This window comes from Triticum aestivum, chromosome 3A (assembly GCF_018294505.1).
Source record: "Triticum aestivum cultivar Chinese Spring chromosome 3A, IWGSC CS RefSeq v2.1, whole genome shotgun sequence".
In the NCBI taxonomy this organism is placed as follows: Eukaryota; Viridiplantae; Streptophyta; class Magnoliopsida; order Poales; family Poaceae; genus Triticum; species Triticum aestivum.
In genome coordinates, this window is record NC_057800.1 from 731,711,275 (window position 1) to 731,721,173 (window position 9,899).

Here is a 9,899-nt window from a genome sequence, read left to right on the forward strand (position 1 = left end):
ATATCGTTAAGTGTAACGATAGTTCTAAAACAAAATTAAGAGTATGATGTTAGAACGATCATATTGAATCGACCCAAACTTGTTTGTTGTACTTTGAGATAATATCGTCGGAACAAAACCGGTAGCGAGGAGACCGGTATAGTGAGCATGTGTATGACTTAAGAGGATACCGATATACATCACATCGGGTTTTGTAAAGTATCGCAAAGCAAAGGGAATAGCACATCATAACCAAAGGTTCGCTCGAATGTCATCGTGTACTCATAGGGATCGATATAGATGTCCACGGTTCCGCTATCAGTCATTGAACGAAAGGGGTTTTGTTCATGTCTATGTTTTACCGAACCTACATGGTCACAAGCTTAATGTAATCACGGTCTGCTAAGTGTTAGTAGGATAAGAGTAATGAGAAAATATTTATGAAATTGTTTCATTAATATTCGAGATAGTTTCGAGAGGAACCGGAAGCGCTTCGGGGTTTCCGGAAGGGTTTCAGAGTTTATCGTGGAATACCAGGTATTACCGATAATATATATATATATATATATATATATATATATGGAAAATGTCTTCGGAGATGTTAAATTAATAATAAAAGACTCTAATATAGTTATGAGGATTTTATATTCATTAAATATCAACGGATTTTAAAAGGCCAAGTGGTGGAAGGAGAATTGGTCCACAAGTGCCCAATAGCGGAGGTGCCCCCTTCTCCTCATGGAAAGGAGGGAGGCAGGATTCATCACTGCACAGTAAACAAACATCACATAATCATGCTATAGATGTTCTTGCAAAGATTGCAACGCCGGTTAGAATAAAGTTACTCTTGTTCTTCTCTTCCTGTGATGAATCCTAACGGGGTAATGCCACAAAGCCAGAGTTATCATGACTTCATAAGTCCAATCTTGCGAAATTTGGGTTTTTGTTCTCACAGACGCGTTCATGCGGATATGATGAGTTTGTGTTAGCGCCTGGTGCTTTTGTTGGTCTGATCTCTTGTGGCTTCAGTGTGCTTATCGAGCATCTTGGTTAATATTTTGTATTTCGACAACCTACATTTCTAGGGGGTCATCCGGGCCCAAGAACGTTCAACGCACATGATGTTCCATCTTTTCACGTGGACGTTGCATGGGGATATCAAAAACCTTTGAAGGTAGTTGTCGGTGTCAAAACCGGCGGATCTCGGGTAGGGGGTCCCGAACTGTGCGTCTAGGCGGATGGTAACAGGAGGCTGGGGACACGATGTTTTACCCAGGTTCGGGCCCTCTTGATGGAAGTAAAATCCTACGTCCTGCTTGATTAATGTTGATGATATGGGTAGTACAAGAGTAGATCTACCACGAGATCAAGGAGGCTAAACCCAAGAAGCTAGCCTATGGTATGATTGTTGTTCGTCCTATGGACTAAAAGCTTCCAGTTTATATAGACACCGGAGAGGGCTAGGGTTACACAGAGTCGGTTACAATGGTAGGAGATCTACATATCCGTATCGCCAAGCTTGCCTTCCACGCCAAGGAAAGTCCCTTCCGGACACGGGACGAAGTCTTCAATCTTGTATCTTCATAGTCCAGCAGTCCGGCCGAAGGTATAGTCCGGCTATCCAGACACCCCCTAATCCAGGACTCCCTCAGTAGCCCCTGAACCAGGCATCAATGACGACGAGTCCGGCGCGCAGATTGTCTTCGGCATTGCAAGGCGGGTTCCTCCTCCAAGTACTTCATAGAAGATTTCGAACACAAAGGTAGTGTCCGGCTCTGCAAAATAAGTTTCCACATATTGCCATAGAGAGAATAATATTTACACAAATCTAATCTGCTGACGTATTCCGTAGCGTGACATCACACCATGACCAAGTCTTTATTCGAATCGTTTTACTGTTTCACCTCAGCGCGTTAGCGAGGCGGTTTCCTTGGCATGTCTTGTCAAAGCAGAGATCGTGTCCCCTTATTCCGGGATTCTCATCAATACGGGCATGGGTAACCCAACCGTACCCGTTGGTATGTTTTCTCGATCAAAGGCGAGTCCCAAACGGTCACGGGGAGGGCCCTTAGTATTCAACCTCTTATAAAGAGACCAAGGCCTTACTCCTTTCTTTCAATCTCAAACGAGTTCACCCTTCGCCTCGAGTTCCAACACCCAAGGCTCCAGATTTCAGGCGCTTCGGACCTTCGACAATGTCCGGTTCCGACCTTCGAGGCCGATGGATGCCTGACGGAGGAGGACGTGCTGAAGTTGAGAGAGTCCAGGTTCTTGACCGGCGAAATCTCGCATAGGCTGCCTGCTCAAGGGCAGGTCATTCTGACTCCCAAGCCTGGTGAGAGTGTGGTGTTCATGTCTCACTTCCTTCGGGGGCTAGGCTTCCCGACGGATCCCTTCGTGAGGGGGCTCATGTTTTATTATGGCTGGAATTTCACGACTTAGCTCCGGAGTCCATCCTCCATATTTCCTCATTCATCGTCGTGTGTGAAGCCTTCCTCCGTATTACCCCTCACTTCGGACTATGGCTCAAGACCTTCAAAGTAGAGCCGAAGATGATCGAGGGACGGCACGCGGAGTGCGGAGGTGCTTTTATAAACAAGAATGCTGGTGCTCCATGGCCCGAGGGCTCTTTTCAAGAGGAGTCCAGCTTATGGCAACGAGAGTGGTTTTATATCACAGCTCCCAGGAGCACCAAGTGGGTGGCGCTGCCTGCTTTCCGCTCGAGTCCCCCGCCACGACTGGTGTCATGGGTCAATAAGGGGCTGGATTGGGGGTCGGCAAAGGACGTGCCCCTGTTGTAGGGCCGCATCCGAGATCTCCTAGAAAGAGACATCAGTCTGGTCATGGTGACGCAGGTTATGTTAATTCGCCGAGTTCTACCCTGCAAACGTCCCCCCTCCGCCTGTGGGAGTTCAACCCAGAGGGACCACGAGTTCTCCAACATTTTCTTGGCATGACGCCCGTGGAGATGTACAAATTGTTCTTCGGACCACAAGTAGTGTGTCCGGATTCTACGGAGGACACAGGTCTGAGCTGCAATAGTCCGGATACTCAAGTAAGTAGCCTTGTGCCCGGACTCGCTATCCGTATATTTATCATAAAATTGCCCCTAAAAGAGCTGTCCTTTAAACAGGAGTGGATAGCGAAAGCAAAGCTAATCAGGTGTCCGGCCCCCCTCCCCAAGACCACGCCGGGTCCCATGCTAGTTAGGATGTTGGAGGTTGTGCCTTCAAAGGAAAGCGAGGGAGGGGACAAGGAAGCTACAGCCTCCTCGAAGGAGGTTGTCCGGAAGGGAGGAATCGAAAATTCCTCTCCTCAGGGGAAGAAGAGGACCGCCTTTGAAGACGCGGAGACCATGGCCTCAAAGCGGAGGAAGAAATCTTCGCCAGAGGGTCCTGTGCTGGGGGATACTTCGGCCGAATTATGCCCTCAAGGGGATCATCCCTCCATCGAGCCGTAAGTAGAGAGGAGTTTTCTTTTTAAGAAACGAGAGAAATCCTTTCTTTTATATCTGAGAAAAGTAATTGAAAATTTACCTTGTAGCTCGGACCTTAGCCCTTCTCAGCAGAGCTCGTCTTCGGGGGATCTTCTTCCGGAGATGATGGAGAGCGGAATGCCTCCCCCTGCCATACCTCCTTGCGAGGCGGGCGACCCTGAGGTATCGTCGCGGAGGGTTTCTCTGAGTCCGGCAGGGCCCGAAGGTAGTCATATGCCCCCCAAAGCCTTCTGTGTCCGGCCTTCGAAAAGGGCCATCGGACGAGTCCGGCGCCGTCTGGTGCGCGGTCGGAGGAGCTAAAGGATCTGCTAGGGCAAGCATCTATCTCAGAGGAGCACCGTGCATTGATGGGTACGGTGATTGAGAGGATTTCATCCACGGAGAGCGGATTGCACGAGGCCGTCAGGAGTTTACTGACAGGTTTTGAGGTACGCGAAATAATGTACCCTTATAGGACAGTTGCGCATAAATAAGATGCGCCCTGTGTAGATAGTAGCCCCTGAGACTCTGTGCGTTGTCAAAAGTGACGGCGCGCAGAGGATCATAATCCCAGGTCTAATATGCCGCCTTCATACGTAGGTGGCGAAGTGTCCGGTGTCAAGCCGGACTGATGAATTTGCCGAGCTAAAGCGGCAACTTGACGTGGCAGGTGCCGACATCGCGCTTGTCAACAAGCGGCTTGATGAGGCCCAAGGTATGTAATTCCTCCGGCGGCACCTGGTAAGAGGAGCTTTATGCCAGTATCTTACAATGTGTGCGCTTGATGCAGATGGTGCTGCTGCCATGGAGAATCTTAGGGCGGAACTTGCCCGAGCCAAGGAGCAAGCCAGGAAAAATGATGCGGCTGCCGGAAAGGCAGTTGAAGAGCTAAAAGCCGAACAGGCTGCTCATTGCTGAAGCAAGAAGGAAATGGCCGAGATGGTCGTGAAGCTGAAGAATGCCGCTGACCGTTGCAAGCTTCTTGAAAAAGAAGATCGGGCGGAATAGACGGACCTGGAGAAGGCCATTTCCGATGTCAAGGATGCTCACTCTGCAATGAGAGCTATGAAGGAGGAGCTACGTCAGGCCGGAGAGATCGCGGCTAGAAAGCCCTTTATGCTGCGGAGGAAGTTCTGTGATCCTAAACATGCTCCGTTAGACTAGATGTGGAGTACGGCGGACACCTATCTGGATTTGGAAGCGAGTGCCGCAGATGCGGCCGAACACTTCCGAGATCAAGAAGATCGCGAAGTGGAAAAGCTCTTTTGGTCGCAGTTCCACAATCCGGAGCGTCCACTGTCATTAGCCGATCGTTTGGCCGAATGGGCCAAGCTAAATTGGTTGTCCGGACTCGCCGTGAAGTATGTCATGAGTCGTTTGTGGCCAGAGAGGCCGGAGCCGAAAAGTTATTTCAACTTAGTGCAGCAGTTCCTTGGTGCGGCGCCGCATATCAATGCGATGAAGAGCTCAGCGTGCATAGAGGGTTCGCGGATGGCTCTTGCCCGTGTGAAGACATACTGGGCGGAAATGGAGGCCACCGCTGTTGCATCCCCAGACTCGGATGGAAGCCGAGTACCCGCCGAGCACTATTTTCAGAAAGTTCTGCAAGGTGCTCGTTTAATAGAGACGCAGTGCTCGAAGGATACTATATTCGAATAGCATATATTATTGTAAACCAATATTTTGATAAATTGTAGAAGCTTTTTATACTTGTGCCTGCAAGTATTATAATACCTCCTGTGCGGCCGTTTAACATATATGTATATATAATCTGAAAGATGGCAGTCGTCGGCTTCAGCCCCCACGCACATAATGCGGGGGTGTTCGCAGAAGGAGCATTTTCACACTTGATCCAATGTCTTGGTCCTACAAAGAAGGTGATAGCGCAGCGAACTAGGCAATCAGACTATGATGCTTTATCACTTTCACTTAGCCATATGAGTTTGACAGTGAGGCTACTTATATAGCCCCTGGTGGCGCCTGCGCTCGCCCGAACTCGGGGCGCGTATGTGCCTGGCCGGGAAGCGGCCCTTCGTTAATTCGGAGGAATCCTAAAGATTCCAGTAAGTCATTGAGTGGTTGACCAGTCTCACGCTATATCATGACAGTCAGTTTTCGGCTTTCTCTACTGAGGTGCTCGCTTGGCCGAACTGGGGCACAATCGCAGTAGTTCTCCTGGTGCCGCCTTAGCCGATAGAGCGGAACGTAAGGTAGCAAAACACAGGAGCCGGGCAAACCCAACATTTGACCAAAGACATGATTCAGAGCTGATGCATATAAGGCCAAACTCGCTACGCCAAACACTCCCTAAGGTATTCGGTCTTTATGAGGGCGGGCGGGATAACGCCCTTAGTAATAAGCCCCTAGTGTCAGGGTACGCGCAAAACTCTGACGTGGCCACATGCCAAAACGCCAGCCTCCTCCTTTGTTATACTAAGAAACCAGGGGATGTGTATCAACAAGAGACAGTAAAAAAGGTTTACGCAGGATCTTAATCTGAAAAGAATCCATGGAACGGGTCCCTGCTGCACGTCTGCGCCCGTGTCTCCGTTGTGCCGTATCCTGGACGGGCGTAGCACGGTGTTCATCAGTAAAAGAGAGGAACTTAGTTTAGGCAAGATCATGCCGAACATGAGTTATACTAAATAAACGAAGTATAAATCGAAATGGGTAAAATTGAACTTTATTGTCTCTTGTTTTCTATGCGCGGAGCCCCTAGTATAGGGGTATACGGCTATTAAGCCTTTATCAATTGTATGTTTATGCCGGACTCGTCTAGCCGTGTCCGTGGTCTTGACGACCTGTTTAGGTGCTTTGGCTGGTGAAGCCGCTTTATTGTGGGGTTGTCATGGCAGCCACACTGTCTTCCGCGCGGGAGGAACACTCAATGTTTTTCCTTTAATGAGATGATGCCTCGTGGACCGGGCATCTTAAGCATAAGAGATGCATAATGCGGTATTGCGTTAAAGCGGGCGAAAGCTTCGCGTCCCAGCAGTGCTTGATAGCTACTTGAGAATGGGGCGATGTGGAAAGTTAGCTGTTCGCGACGGAAGTTATCGGGGGAGCCGAACATAACTTCTAGCCTGAGAGAACCCATGCAACGGGCGTCCGGGCCTGGCGTTACGCCTTGAAAGGAGGTTTTTCTATGGCGAATTTTTGTTGGGTCTATCCCCATGTTGCGGATTGTGTCCTGGTATAACAGGTTTAGACCACTGCCGCCGTCCATCAGGACATTTGTAAAGTGGAGTCCGCCGATTATTGGATCTAATACCAAGGCAGTCCAGCCTGCGTTCCGGATACTTCTAGAGTAATCCTGATGGTCGAAGGTGATCGGTTTTAACAACCATTGGCGAGACTCCTTTGGGATAGGACGTATGGCGCATATCTCTGTTGGCGCCATTCTGTTCGTCACATGAAGTAAGTTTACTGTTTTGACTTCTTGTGGGAAATCCTTTTGTTTCCTGGTGCTCTGCTTGTGGGGTTCATCGTCGTCCTCACTTGGTGTGTCGAGCCCCTTGTGTTCGGCGTTGAGTTTGCCGGATTGCTTGAAAACCCAACAATCTCCGTGGGTATGGTTCGCAGGCTTCCCGGGAGTACTGTGTATTTGACATATCTTGTCCAAGATTTTGTTTAAGTTGGATAGCTCGTCCCTGTTATCCTTGAGGGGTGGCTTTCTCTTATTCTGCCGCGAGCTTTTGAATCCGGCCTTGACCGCCGTGCTCTTTGGGCTGTTTCTCTTATTCCGGCGCTGGTCCTTGTTGCGTCGGGGTTTTCCGTTTCCATCCCTAACTTCGGATATACTTGGGTCGCTGGTGCTACATCTTGCGAACCAGCTGTCCTCTCCTGCGCAAAAGCGGGTCATGAGGCTTGTTAATGCGGCCATTGTTCTTGGCTTTTCTTGGCCGAGGTGTCTCGCGAGCCATTCGTCTCGAACGTTATGCTTAAAAGCTGCTAGGGCTTCGGCGTCCGGACAGTCGACTATCTGATTCTTTTTAGTAAGAAATATGTTCTAGAATTTTCGGGCTGACTCTCCGGGCTGTTGAGTTCTGTGACTGAGATCGTCTGCATCCGGAGGGCGGACATAGGTCCCTTGAAAATTTGCCCGGAAAGCATCCTCAAGATCTTCCCAACTTCCAATGGTGTTTTCGAGAAGGCTTTTGAGCCAATGCCGGGCTGGCCCTTTAAGCTTGAGGGGTAAGTATTTTATGGCGTGGAGGTCATCTCGTCTGGCCATGTGTATGTGGAGGATATAATCCTCGATCCAGACCCCAGGGTCTGTTGTTCCGTCGTACGCCTCTATGTTTACAGGCTTGAATCCCGCTGGAAATTCATGGTCCAGCACCTCATCGGTGAAACATAGGGGGTGTGCGGCACCCCTGTATTTGGGTGTGCTGTGATGTTCGGATATTTGTTGTGTTGCATTGCTTACTAGAGCTTGCTTTCTTGGCCTGTACATAGATCTGGCTGGGTCATATTTTTGATGCGGATCCTTTGGTGGATCGCGTGCCAGCTTGTGTGCGTCGCCGCTTGCCGCTCCATGATGGCCATGCGGTCGTCTATCCGACCGGGTGGCTTTCCTATTTTTTGACTGCCGGGGCTCTAAGGCCTCCTCGTCAAATTCAGGCAGTAGCTTTCGTTTTGGATAGCTTTTTGTGCGGCGACTTTCGCCATATTTGTCTGCGGTGTTGCGTACTTTGCTCCATCTGATTCTGAGTGCATCTTCCGCAGTTTTGAGCTTCCGCTTGTGCTTTTTCTGGCTACGCGCAGTAGCACGAGCCCTTCGTGGAGGTTCTTTTGCTCCATGAGCCTATCCGGTGTAAGGTCGTCCTGACTGTTGTTTTCGCCGGGGACGGGGTGTTCGGTTTGTTTATCCAAGTTGCCCTGTTCGGACGGTTGCTCGAAGGCATGTTCGTCGTCCGCCGGCTCGTCTTGCTCTATGGCTGGGTCTGTATGGCTGTTGTCTCTGTCGAGGCGGGGCTTGGAGCGGCGCTTACGTCGCCGCTTTGATTGCTTTTCGAGTGAACGATCCCTCGTTGCATCCCTGTGTTCCTCGTCGTCGCTTCCTTTGGGTGTGTCCATCATGTATACATCATGAGATGAGGTGGCTGTCCAGTGCCTTATAGGCATTGGTTCATGTTCATCTCCTACATCGTCGTCCATATCATCGATGTCTTCGGAGTCGAAGTCGAGCACGTCGTTTAAATTATCGACAGTGGCTACGAAGTGGATGATGGGTGGGCTTTCAATTTCTTCATCATCCGCATCCCATCCTTGTTGACCATAGTCCGGCCAGGGCTCTCATGATAAAGAGAGAGAGACTTTAGTGAATTCAGAATATCGCTGAAGGGCGAGTGCTGAAAGATGTCCGCGGCGGTGAACTCCATGATCGGCGCCCAATCAGGTTCGATCGGTAGGGGCGCGGAGGGCTCGGAGTCTGGAGAGGAGTCCGGCTCCTTGGAGTCACGGGCTTCGCAGAGAATAGGGCTGGTGTTCGGCTCGATTGCCGTAGAGATTGCATCCCCCGAGGCGGTGTCCAACCACCCATCCTCGATTGGCGTAGTTGGCTCCGAATTAAGGGTCGAAGCTGATGCGGTGCGGCCTCCAGGGCACTGTTCGGCGGCAGCGCTAGATCATGCCCATTGTGACAGTGCGGCGCGCTCGGCTGTGGCTCGAATCCATCGAGGATCAAGTCTCCGCGGAGGTCCGCGGTGTAGTTTAAACTTCCAAATCTGACCTGACGGCCAGGGGCGTAGCTTTCGATCTGCTCCAGATGGCCAAACGAATTGACCCGCAGTGCAAAGCTGCCAAATACGAAGATCTATCCGGGGAGAAAAGTCTCACCCTGGATTGCATCGTCGTTGATGATCGGAGGAGCCATCGGGCCTAAAAGTGACGACACAGAGGAACTCTCAATGAAAGCACCAATGTTGGTGTCAAAACCGGCGGATTCGGGTAGGGGGTCCCGAAATGTGCGTCTAGGCGGGTGGTAACAGGAGGCAGGGGACACGATGTTTTACCCAGGTTCGGGCCCTCTTGATGGAGGTAAAATCCTACGTCCTGCTTGATTAATATTGATGATATGGGTAGTACAAGAGTAGATCTACCACGAGATCAAGGAGGCTAAACCCTAGAAGCTAGCCTATGGTATAATTGTTGTTCGTCCTATGGACTAAAATCCTCCGGTTTATATAGACACCGGAGAGGGCTAGGGTTACACAGAGTCGGTTACAATGGTAGGAGATCTACATATCCATATCGCCAAGCTTGCCTTCCACGCCAAGGAAAGTCCCTTCCGGACACGGAAAAAAGTCTTCAATCTTGTATCTTCATAGTCCAGGTGTCCGGCCGAAGGTATAGTCCGGCTATCCCAACACCCCCTAATCCAGGACTCCCTCAGTAGTTAATAAGCTCATGCAAGTATACGGCTGGCGGTACCACGGCCGAG